The sequence below is a fragment of the Crotalus tigris genome, unplaced genomic scaffold, assembly GCF_016545835.1.
Source record: "Crotalus tigris isolate CLP2741 ecotype Arizona unplaced genomic scaffold, ASM1654583v1 scf7180000018268.1906537, whole genome shotgun sequence".
Classification (NCBI taxonomy): domain Eukaryota; kingdom Metazoa; phylum Chordata; class Lepidosauria; order Squamata; family Viperidae; genus Crotalus; species Crotalus tigris.
This window is the reverse complement of record NW_024096914.1, coordinates 232588-245757: the sequence shown is the minus strand read 5'-3', so window position 1 is coordinate 245757 and position 13170 is coordinate 232588. Positions and strand designations below refer to the sequence as shown.

Sequence of the window (13170 nt, the reverse complement as noted above, 5' to 3'; positions counted from 1 at the left end):
GTATTCTGTTCTTATTCAACACATCTTAGTACGAGTGTATGGATAACATAAACAGTTTCTAAGCTGCTGGTATACAGTAGAGATGTACTAATTTGAAGAATGATTTCATAAACTTTTATATGAATGCTTTCTAGTAAACTGGGACCAATCCAATATACAGTTTTGACAGTTATTTGCTAAATGACTCCTTAAAACTTTAAAAAATTGATCCAATATTTTAATCTAATCTTTTCTATCCTTTTGAAAATAAGTTTCTAGTGTATTATACACACACTTGATATGAATATTTGATATTGGATGAATATCAAAGAATGTAAATCTGTCTATAGTTGACATCATTTTAGAAACTTCAGTAAGAAGGAGAAAATATTTACTTGTAAACTAAAGCAGAAATGTGATTAAATTATAAAAATATAGGTGTGAATGAAGAAAATGCACTCTATTTTGAGTGATAAAAATAATAATTATTTTCCTTCAAATTAAAAAAGGATTTTTCAATTCATTTATGAACAAAAAGTAAACAAATGGAGATTGTCAGTCATCCAGACTGTTAAGAAAACCAAATGCCATTACAGAAACAAACATAGAATAAAAAAAAATCAGAAATCAGATTTTGGGATGCTACATGAAAAAGATGGAAAAAGTAAGGAAGACTAGGGATACATTCTTTTATGTTATTTGATTAATAATGCTCTCAATAGTGTTAACATTTTTAATTAGCCTTTTTAATTAGTTGCAGAATGTTTATGAAAATGTTGAATGAAAAAAAATGTTTTAAGCTAGCAAGCTTGTAAAAAAGGAGGACAATGCTGTCATTCAAAAGCTGGCATCACCAAAGCCAAGCCAGGGAACGTCTATTAGGATGTGAAAGAAAACACAGACAAGTTTACCAAATTAAGGGAAGATGCTGCCCTAAATAATCTTGAGTGGGGAATGAAATTGATTGATGATCAATTTAACATGTTGCTGAGTCTGTCATTCATTTGCAACATTTTAAAATGAAGAGCTTCCTATCTCTAAGTCACATTTTCTTTAATTCGAGCAAATTTCACAAAATGATTGTGTGTTGCTTTTATGCCTGTGCTGCATCTCTCTGCACCCACATCGTCACTGCTCTTCAAAAGAAACCATCTCAACTACTACACAGAAGTGGCTGGAAAAAACAATACTGTAATTAGTGACAACCTATTTTCCATTGCTGCAAACTCTTCTTACATTTCACCCTCCATCTCTGCCTTCTGTGTTGATGACTCAGAACCATCCCATCAATATCACTAAACTAAGTAGAAGGGCAATTTTGGTATTGTTTCTCAAACGGATTGTGGGATTTATTTATTTGAAATAATCACAGAAAAAAAAACCCATCACGTGGCAAGCTAAGGGCAAGGACAGGAAAAGGCTGGGTGCTGGCTGGCATTCTTGCCAGTCTGCTGGAGGAGCAACTGTTTCATACATAAAATCTTAGTTTGAATATGGTGATAGCCAGGGCTATAATAGGTTAAACTAAATCAGTTGCGAGATAACAGTACTGAAAACAGCAGACATACAGAATCATTCTTGTTTATTAATCCCAATTAAAACCTACACAAAATTCAGTGATTTTGAACATTAGCCAGTTTAAATGGATTGGATAGAGAAGTAATACAGTGAGAAATTATCCACATTTTCTCCCAATTTTATTTAAATCAAGCTCTCTTCTATGTTGCTTAAGAAATATCACCTTTGGTATATGTGACATTGTTTCCTGGATGGATGCAAACTATGATAAATTGGATTGTTCAACAATTAATATCAACACCATTTTTACAAGAAGCAGCGAGTCTGATAGTCCAAGTATGAATTAGCTACACGCTGCTAACAGATTTCTCTTCCAACATTTCAAAGATCTAAAGCAAAGCTTTGTCAAGATTTGCTTCCTTCCTTTGAAACAAATCAAAATCAAGTACTACATTATTAAAACAATTAAATTCTGACTACAGAGAAATAATTTGGTCTTTTTAGTGGGGACATCCAATATATTTTTCATCATATTTCAGCAACAACTCAATAAAAACAGCAACAATATACAATTGTATATTCAACCAGAATGTAATGTTTCTGTTGAGCATTAATCACATTTAGGTCTGTTTTTAATCTGCTCATTTTAGAACCACAGTTTGCACATGGTTTTCAACAAATCAACATGACCTGAAAATCAGCTTTTCTGTGGCTAGCATGCACATCGTGGAAAGCCAAAATGCACTTGTTTTGTTTTGAACTGGCTTGCTGTAGGAATCACCAATTGTGGGTTGCAAACTATGAATGCTGCATGTTCAAAGTGTGTTGTGTGAGGGCAGCCAATGTGCTTTGCTAAATAAGTCGTGATTAAGCAAATTACAGGGCATATTGGTGTCTGACTGTATTCAGGAAACACACAGCTTATAAATAAGCATTAACTGGATAATTTATTATTTATATTATTCAAATATATATAGGCCATCTTACTAAAGGGGGGATTTTTTGTTAAAAATAATAGATAAAAATAGAATTACGAAAAGAGCATGTTTAATCAGAGTTCCATTCTTTAGCCTATAACGTGAATGCAACACTTCTCATGTAGTACAAACATCAAATATCATGAGATATTGAAATGGCAGCAATGTTGATATTATTAATTTTAACACAACTTCTTCCTTGGAATCCTTATATTAAAACATATTTTATGTGTGATAAGAATTCAAAAATCACATATAACACAGCCTTTTATTTGAATAAAGCAATTCAATTGAGATCCAAAAATGTGGGTCTGATTGGGGTTAATTGTAGGGATGTTGTATAAACATGATTAGCATTAATTTTTTAAAATCTGTTTTTATTCCATTTATACATAGGGCCTGAGTAACATTCCATATTTTATATTCTATATTTTAATATGGCTTATGAGCTAATCAACAATAAAATTACTTATTGTTTTTCCTATCTTCAAAGTGTGATTAGGTGTTTAAGCTAACAGGGTTTAAAAATCATTTCCGATCCTTTAACTTTTTAGTGAGACTCAAGAAGTCATTCAAAACAATGGTATCAGATTCAAAGTGAGTGCCCCTTCTGGTTCCTGTATCTTTGCCAGCAGGGTTTTATATAAATAGAAACAAAAGGAAGTACAAGCACTCAAAGCAACTAAACATTTTTCCAAAGCTGTCTAATCAAACTACCAGTCAAAAGGTAGAAGTCATCATATTTAAACAGTTGATCTATTAGCAAAAGCCTTATGTACTACATTTTAATCCTACAAGAAAGAGGCAAACAGTTCAAGATCTGTTTTAAGCATGTCTGAATAAGTTTTTGTTCTGCAAGCTACTGTTCCTCTAAGGCAAGGTTTTTCAACTTTAGCAACTTCAAGATGTGTGGGCTTCAACTCCTAGAATTTCACAGACAGCAAAATAAAAACTTTTCGATGCTCACTGGTGTTTTATGGGAACCACAGTGATTCACAGACCAAGAACAATTGCAATAATTTGTGTTTAATTATTAAGGATAAAATTAATAATTGGGCTACAATGATTTCTGACCTTTTGTCTATGGAGATTCTCACTCATCCAGGTCATGATTGTCCCAAAAGTGCTTTTTCATGAGGCAACTGGACTTTCTTTTTTTCTCTTTGAAGATCTTTCTGACCTTTTATTTTTTTTATAAGCTTCAAAATTCATAGACCATCCCCCATGTTCAAAGAATAATACCTGGCTTGGCAGGAAATATATGAACTGATTCAAGTAGACATCTTCCTAAATATGGTAGAAATATTAAGTTCCTTAAACTTGAATAATGAAACAGATGTTACCAACTTATTTTGTAATTTTTTAAAATCAATTCCATTAGTCTACATGTTTCTATCACTGAAATGTTTCCAGTCACTTCAGTGTACTATACCGATACTATAAATAATATAGCAGGACAAAAAAAAAATCAAAGGCAATATCCCCTTCCAGAAAGGATAAAAATAGGTTAGTTAGTGAAGACCAACCTCTCTTATTTATATACTATAATATTTATGGTTTACTGTATAGATTACAATAGCTAGATTCCAAATTCTACACCAAAACCCAAGTATGGCTTAACATAATTTAGGAATCCAGTCATTAACTAAATCAGGCAGGTAACTATGAAGGAGGTTATCAAACTACTTTTACAGACTTTTGTAGAAAAATGAAAAAAGAAAAGAGAAGATTGTCTTTACTTGTGAACAAAACTCATTTGCTTTTTAAGACATCTGTAAATCTTAAAAGCTACAGAAGAATTTTTTTTTCTATTATTGCTGTTGTTGTTGAGTGCACAGTCAGCCAAAAGTTTAGTTTGATTTGCCATTTTTATCTACCTATTGAGTCCCGCCCAAGGATCTGGGATAGACAAATGTTAATTGATGGTGGTTGCAAGATGTAAACTGTTCCGAGTAAATTGCCTTTTGCAACTGACCAATAGTGATTTTGTCAATGCAGATAGTATTCAAGTGGTTCTTCAGATGTATTATGATTAAAGTTGTATTTTTTTCAAAGAAAAAATGTTAGATATTAGAATACTGAATATTACATTAAGCCTGAAAACTATTGAAATTCTAAAGAATTATACATTTTACACCAATTTTTATTTATAAAGAACTTCTGATACTATACAACTGCATGTCTGTTTAAGTTTGTAAATTAACATAAATGTATAAGACATATGAGGGCTTCACCAATCCAGATTTCTTTCCCCCCACAATACTCTGTAATTGCAGAAATCTTTGTAAGCCAAGCCAGTTAGCTTCCAACTCAACTACTTCTCCAGAAGAAACCTTTCAAAAATAATTTTGCAGGATTTCCTTTGGAACTATAGGGAAAATAGTTTCCCACTGGTCAGAAATACCTCAGTTTGGTAATCAAAATTCCAAGTGGCACTGGGCCTCCCCAATCTTTCAACACACACACCAACAAACCACTCAAACTTTCTGAGTTGATCAAGGAATTGCTTTTTTTGTTCTCCACAGAATGAATGGTTTTTTCACTATGAAAACAGACATAGCAAGAAATGCAGAGGAAGAAACAGCAGTTTCTGCAGTTTCCTTCCCTGTTGGCCAGCTGAAGACCCCACTGATCTCCTCCTTCAGCTACAAAATGAGGACACCTGTAGTGCGGTAAAATTGTGAGGATCCTACTGGAAGTCATTATTCTTTACTATGTTCACTATTGCACACTGCAGAATGCTTAGAATGGTAAAGGAGATCTGAGTTAAGAATGCAACCATCTCTGTAGGATAGGGTTTCCCATCTTGACAACATTAAGATGTATAGACTTCAGTTCTCAGAATTCTGGAAGTTGAAGTCCAGGTGTCTCATCATGGCAAGATTGGGAATCCCTGCTGCAGGAGAAAGGGGATTTCAATGGATGTGAAAGAAATGCAGAGTGCAGCCTAACACTTTTCAGAAAGCCAGAAAACTGCATCTCTGACAATTTCTCTTAACTTGAAGCAAGTAAGCATATCCAAGCCACTTGTCTTAATCATACCTTCATCCATAGCCTGGAGCAGGGGTGTCAAACTGCTGGCCCGCGGGACGGTTTCATCATACCGGAGCCGCACCCACCCCATTGCCGTCAATGGCAAAAAAGCTCTGATACGTTCTGTGACGTAATGTGACGTCGCAAGTTTTACATGTCTGGCCTGGAGCATCACACAAAGCAGTGTTCCTCTTGCATTTTGGTTCACAAGCTTGGTTTGCAGCCCTAAGCAAGTCACTTTGAAATTGTCTCTTTCTTTTTAGAAATTCCATTCTTGATTCTAAAATTCTGTTATGTTCCTCTGAGCTTTTCTGCATATGTTAAATGCATGGATAGAAGAGATAAAATATCAATTAATTATAACCAGGTTCAATACAAACCCTATCATTGTAATGAGTAAACCTGATCCTCATTAGCCTAGGTGAAAGGAAGCTGCACAGAAGCAATTTGATGTAAGAACACAATGGGGAACATGGAAATTATCTTTATTCACTGTTTGAGTTTCTAACTCAGAAACTTTCTGAGCTAAACAATCTGTTCGGAGAGATATCAAATTGTCCAGAATCTTTATTAAGGGTATTAACAAAAAAAAGGGGGAAAGAGAACTTACAGGATGGGAATCACAGATCTTTCATTCTTTACACAGTTATCACACAAGGAGAACCAATTCTCAATTTGCTAGACATTATACCTGCTTAATTGTTTAGTGGTGCCACTGAACCTAATGCATGTTTCATTATTTTGCATCCAGATTCTAATAGATAAAATGTTTCATACTCAGACCATAATTTCTCTTTGTAGCAGCCACCCTTCAAGAGAAAAAAGATCCACTTTACACGGGAAGCTGAAACAGGAACTTTTGAACTCAACTTTTCTTTCTCGGACCCAAACTCTTTTTCATTAAAACCATGAGAATAATTTTAGCAAATGACCAAAAGCAATCGAGAACCAATTAATAAGCCATGTGCACTTTTAGCATATCTAAGTTTGGCAGATGTGCTTTACAGGATAAATAAATAAAAGCTTTTAGGGAGGCTCAAGAAGAGGATGAAATCTGAACCACTTCTTGGCAACTGCGGGCATCACTTGGCTTCACCTTCCTCTTGGGACCTTTCTGCCATTTAGGAAAAGGAAGAAGTGAAAGGGGCCTTCTAAGCTCAGCGGCCACTATACCTCCACTAATGTATATCAGCTCTCAAATAAGGCACGTTAGGGCGTTCGTTTATTAGCGGGTTAGGAAATTGCTTTTCTCTCTTTTTAAAAGCTGCAACACCCGGCCAGGTCGCTTTCCACATACTTGGCGGTTGCGCGCAAGCGCAATAGAGATCAATCCAAGGAGCCCTTTGACCAGTCGCGACGTCTTTGCCAACTTTGCTCTTAAGCCCTAGCAGTGCCTAAAGCTGGGGGGGGGGGGAAGGAAAGTCATGGCCTTGAGTTATTAATTTGCGCGCTTCTATTTGACCCCTTCAGTCTGAGGGCACCGCGGCGGCGGCAAGAGCTCAGGACCCGCTGAGCCCAGCCGCAGAAGACTTCGCCCAGACTGCAGTCCCTTCAACGCGGTTCCTTCCCTAGAGGCAGCCGCAGGAGCTCCGACTCTGCCAAGAGCCTCCGGAGAAGCGCGAGGACAGGACGCGGCGCGAGCTGCAGGGCAAGGGACAGAATCTTCGGCTTCCCCTTCCAATGACAACCCCCCCCGTCTCCGCTTCCGCGCTTCCTATTGGCCCACCGCCGTCTCCCAGGTCCGGAGACAAGCGACTCTCGCTCGCCGTCGTCCCCGCCGAAGAGCTTAGCCAGCCGACCCGAAAAAAACTTTCCCACGCGAAAGTTCAGCCTTTGCCCGGGCAGAGGGGAGGCGGAAGGACATCTCCAACACTCGCCCCCACCTCCCAAGGTCTAGAGCAAAACTTCAGTCCCCCCCTCTCCCCGTCTGCACCCGCTGCGTCGCAGCCCAGCAAGGGGCCAGAGGATGAAGGGGTAGCCAGAACACCCTCTTTCTCATCCCTTTGCAGCCCCCGGTAACCAAAAGCACTCACCTATCGCGCCCGGAGCTGCTCTCCAAAGCGCAGCTCCAACACAACTTGGTTTATCTTCAGTAGCTACTGCAGGACGCTTCCCTCAGCGCCGACTTCAGAGCTGGTGCGTTGAGCCTATGCGCGCACGCGGGGCGCGCGCTCGCCCTCACTCCTTTCCCCCTCCCTTTCCCTTAGGTCCGTTTTCTGTCTAGTGCGCGTGCTCAATCCCGGCCGGGCACTGAAAGGGAGTACCTTTTCTTGTGCCTTGAGGGACTGGCCACACCTGCCTTCCCCGGTGACGTCACGACATTCCTCGCTACCTGGCCCAACCAGAAGCGGGAGCAAAGGGAAGGGAGCGGGTTGTGTTTTGCGGCAACTGAAGGCAATCAATTTAATAGAGACGTTATTAAAGCAGAAAGCAATTCCTATTGCTTGCCAATTGATAAGACTGTCTCGGGCCAGATTTAAATATATGATTTAAACGCTTCCTGTTAAATTATACGAGAAGGAGTTAATGTTGGAAAAAGAGCTGCGCTTTTTCCTACGCAGGGTTTTGTTCTCGCTTCTATTAATATAATACGTGATACTAGAAGTAGCGAAAAGCTTCAACTGTATAGGGCTTCCTGCCTGAGCAGGAGGTTGGACTAGATGACCTGCAAGATCCCTTTCTCCTCCTCCTCATTATTGTTATTGTTACTGTTATTATTATTATATTGCAAATAGCAAAGAAACAATAGCAAACTCAGAAACATGGAGGCAAGAGCTCAGACATGGAGGTAAGACCTTCTCACAAGCAAAGTCACCAACCAAACCAGGTTGACTTCACAGCCAAATGGCTAATTTAACCTATAGCGGGATTCTCTTAATAGCAGTGACAAAAATGGTCATTAAACAGGGCAAAACTCTCTTAGTGAATGCCTCACTTAACAACAGAAATTTTTGGGCCTCGATTGTGGTTGTAAACCACCTATATCTGTACTACAGCTATACCTAGACTTGTAGCAAGGGTTTCTCAACCTTAAATCAACTTTAAGATGGGTGGATTTCAATTCCCAGAATTCCCCAGCCATCCAGATGCAAACCACATCAGGACAGTGCTTCAGGGAGTCTGAAGAAAGCAATGGACCCCCTCAGATGCTTCTAAATCCTGGAGTAGAAATGCGAGTATCCCAACATCTTATCTGAACTGGGTCTGGAGATACACCTAGCCCAATTCCGAAGATGACAACGAGAACGTAAGAAACTCTGGAATATCTATAACTGCTGGAATCCCTCAGGGCCAAAATGGAGAAATTGATATAAAGCAGACCATCCACTCGTGATAGGTTTTGAGTAGCTGCCTCAAATAACCTGTATCCAATTTTGAACGCTATCTCCTTCTTGTCTTTCGATATTAAAAGAGTAAGATACAACATATTAGTAAGCCAGTGAGCTGGTTTCTACCCCTGCTTCTGCTGCCATCCTTCTTTCTTTCTTTTTTTCTTTTCAAAGAATTTTATTAATGTTTTATTATTACATTTGATCTGCTCTTAATAAACACTGTGTGGTCTGGGTTAATTTGTTTGCTTATCAATGCAAGTTACATTCTTAGTCTGTACTACCCATTTTTCCCAACCATGGATAAAATAAAGTAAGAATGTTTTGAATATTGTGGGGAAAACAAATTTCAATAAGAATGTCAAACAGGATCTATGATATCAAGATGATCAATTAGAAAATAAGCTTTATATCGACGTGCTTATTATTTGCAGAAATATTAAAAAAAATGACTATAATTGTTATTTATCCAAATAAGAACTGTATTAATTCAAGGTTTGCAAAAGAGAACATTGTTGGAAGAAGAGAACATCAAGCAAAGCTATTATGTGGACTATAGAGTTATAGAAACAAATTGTTATTGATTGTTTTTCAAATAAAAAGCCAGACAATACGATATTTACCAAATATTGTGATTATATAAAAAAATTGTAAAACATTTAAAAAATAAATTCCATGTTTGAAAATATTCTGTATCTTTTTTCTTTTTGATCCTCAATGTATTATAAGTCTGTCCATTTCAGAACAGTCCAATATTTTCTTGATTATCTCTTTGTCTAGTGGTGTTTCTTCATTTTTCCAGTGCTGAGCAAATGCAATCCTCACTGCTGTTAATACATGTAATGTTAAATATACACTTTGTTTATCAAATTTTTCTGGTATTATACTTAATAAGAAAAGTTCAGGTTTAAAATCTACGTGTTTTCCTAACATCTTTTCTAACCAAGTGTGTATTTTTGTCCATTTTTTTTCTGCTTTAACACAGGTCCACCACAAATGATAATAAATGCCAGACTTTTGGTTACACTTCCAACATTTACTAGACATATTGTTAAACAGCTGCCACCATGTTTTCATCCTACAGGAACCTCCACGATCCATCAATCTGCTGGGTGGGTTGGTGGGCATGTTTGGACCTGTTGCAAGAGTTATTGCTATGATCTTGACTATCTGCCATATGGAAGGACATTACCTTCTGGGAAAGGTGGAGTTGTGTCCTTCGCGTCTCCAAGCATGCTGTGATCTCCTCTCCATCCTTTCTCCCAGCCCAAAGCAACACACTTCCGAGGGCTCCTGTATTTGTGGCTCAGTTCCAAATAATAGTTGTCAAGAGGGCCTGAGAAAAATTGCCATAAAAAAAGAAGAAAATGTTTTTTTAACAGAAAAACATTTGGAAGGGACCTTGGGGGTCTTCTAGTCCAACCCTCTGCTCAGGCAGGAGACCTTATAATATTTCAGACAAACGGTTATCCGATCTCTCCTGGTGCCTCAAATTGGCCCGAATAAGAGCACAATAACATCAGTTGTGATTTACTTACATTGTTGATTTTCTTCAAAATATTCCACTGAGAATCCACGCTCAGATACTCTATTCTGGATATTAGCCCGTTTTTGATAGTACGTCTCAATTCTCTCTGAAATTTCTTTGTTGTAGAACAGATGAGAAAACTGGAAGGGACAAAAAAAATAATCTTTTATTTCACAGAGTTGGCAATTTAAGAAAATCGTACAGCGGTAGGTGTGCTGTCGGGGCCGGCCCGGCCGCTCCTCACGCTTCCACCCCGCGGCCCTGGCTGAAGGCGGAGCAGGTGACTTCTGAGCTTGTGCAGACTGCCGAATGCCCTGGCCACCCGTTCCGTGGGCTGGAAAAAAGGGGGTCTGGGAGGAAGTCATCTGCGCACCCCCAGTTTGCAACTGAATAGCTGGGGAGGGGGCAGGTTGCTCCCTTTTCCTCTCCAACAGGGCTTTGCACCCTCCTGCCCATTCATCCCTCTTACCCATTCATTCTTCCTGCCCATTCATGCAGAGGAAAGCAACCAAGAAGATCAGGACTCTTGTGCCAGGCTTAACTGATTCCCCTGTCTGAAGAGTTAGCCTTCATCCAGCCACACCCTGATTTGCATGAATCTCCAAAGTGGATTTTAAATTTGTTTTTCCTTTCACATTTATAACTTTGATGTAGCCTCCCAAGTAAAGTTGGAGTAGAAGAATATTACACAAAATACACAAAAAATACACCCCTCTCAATGAAGATTTAGATTAGTGAGTTTGAGATTGGCTTCATCGTGCCTTGTGTTCAGCTTCAAAGTATCCTTGGGGTGGAGGAGGAGGGAAGGAGATAGATAGATAGATAGATAGATAGATAGATAGATAGATAGATAGATAGATAGATAGATAGATAGGATCAATGGATGGATGTTTAATCTTCTAATAATGTTACCAAAAGAAGCAAAGTATCAGATATTGAGTAGAATACTCATATTAATATAACGTAAAAAAGAACAGCTTCTTCAATATCCAAGGAGACAACTACTCAGGTTCATAGATGGATGGATGGATGGATAGATGGATGGACAGATAAGATAGAGATAGATAGATAATTTGCAAACTGGACAACTTTTCAGGGAAATGTGTTTATTTAGCATTTCTTAATTCAATATTTACTTATTGATTTATTATAGTATCCTTTCTCTCTCCATTTTGAAGTGTAGCTTGTGTGACATACCCGGGGAAACAAAAAACACAAGTCTGATTGCAAACCCAGAGATCAGAAAGGAATTATATAGGAAGATTTGAAAATAAAATTCAGAATGCTTCAAGTCCAGAGCACAATAGCCTAAAGAAATATTGTTTCCCATTGCAAGAACTGTTACCTATGGCTCCCTGGGCCTGTTTCTCCTTGTTGATCTGCTCCCTTAACTGCTATTATGTATAAGAGATGTTCAGGAATTTAAAAATGAGCTGTTTTCATGCTGTCCATCTCCGTTTTAACAAGTCTGAAAGCCTAGATGAAGACCCAGAGATATCACAGTCCCCCCCAAAGCCACCTAGAGAATACCGCTGTCTCCTGAAAAAGCATATCTACTTCTATCAAGAGTTTAATTTTAGGATATTTATATTACTATTTCATCTCTGTCAGAACTCGGGTGGCCTAGAAAATGGCCAGAGCCTCGGCGGTGGTTGTTCAGCCTCCCTAAGCCCTCTCCCCAGCCAGCAAAGCAAAGTTGGCTATAAAAGCTGGCGGACAGCTGTGGATGATGGGTGTTGGTATATAGGAGAGAGTGAGGGGGTGTCCACGTGTAGGAGACAAGGAAGGAAGGATGTGTTTCATGTGGGGAAATAAAGCAGCTGGAAGTAGCCTAAAAGCAGCTTGAAAAAAGAGCTCTTTTTCTCCAGGAGAAGGACTCACAAGGAGATCCCTTCTCAGATCTATTCCGGCCACTAAGCACCACTAAACGGTGCGTATCTACGCAGAGTTGGTCAATGAGGGGACTTAATTTCAGAGCCTGAGACTGGGTACCAGCAGAGACATGGCTGCACTGCAGGGATGTCGTGAAGTCATCCAGCTGCTTTATGACGCCTGCCTGATGTCACAGAGAACTAGAGGGGGAAACTCAATTTTCTTCTGTTGGATCCTTGACAGCTGTCCGTCAGTAAGTGGAGCAGGTTGTGCTTGGGACTTTCCCCTTGCAGAGGCTCTGTGGATCAGGCATTCTGTGAGTCAGAGTCTGCCATTAGAGTGGTCACGATGGGTCGGACACGACTTCGCAACTAACAACAACATGTAGGCTGTATTTTAATGATCCAATTGTTTCTTCAAGTTATAATTTTGCAGTTCAGAATCTGAGCTGCAGTAAGTTAAAATCTTGGTTTTGCTGGCTGACTACAGCTTCAGCATCTTTGCTTGCAAAGTATATAATCAGCTTGACTGATCAGTTTGATCTATCCAAAGAGATTCATGTGCAGATTGACCATTTTAGGTTATTGGAAGAAGGTATTTATTGTTAAAAAAGGATTTTTCTTTGATGAACTCTTCTCCTACTTATTTTCATTCACTAAAGCCAAATTTTTACATTATTCCAGATGCTATTTTATTTGCAACTTTTTTCTTATTACTCTGGCATCCTTTTACTGGTTCCTGTATTGGCAAGGTGTGGTAATTTGCCATAGAATTGTTTCATTTCTGTTTGCTCTGTATTTTGATTGCCTTCTCTTGGATTCATATTGAAATCAATCTGTTACTTCAACTGCTGTATCTGAGGATTGACTTTGTCCTCTTTTTATTAATATTGATGTTTACTCCATATCTCCTATGATTTTCTTATCCATGATAG

The 13170-nt window shown here is 38.6% G+C and overlaps 1 protein-coding gene across 3 annotated transcripts in view; it reads right to left on the bottom strand.

The window, feature by feature from the left end:
* The window catches only part of MTUS1 (microtubule associated scaffold protein 1), a 106609-nt gene extending 98898 nt beyond the window's left edge, over window positions 1–7711 (bottom strand). For all 3 annotated transcript variants that reach the window (XM_039349385.1, XM_039349386.1, XM_039349384.1), the window contains exon 1: window positions 7541–7711. The gene's annotated coding sequence lies outside the window, so the exon portion shown is untranslated. The remainder of the gene's footprint in view (window positions 1–7540) is intronic.
* Between the last annotated feature and the right edge of the window lie 5459 nt (window positions 7712–13170).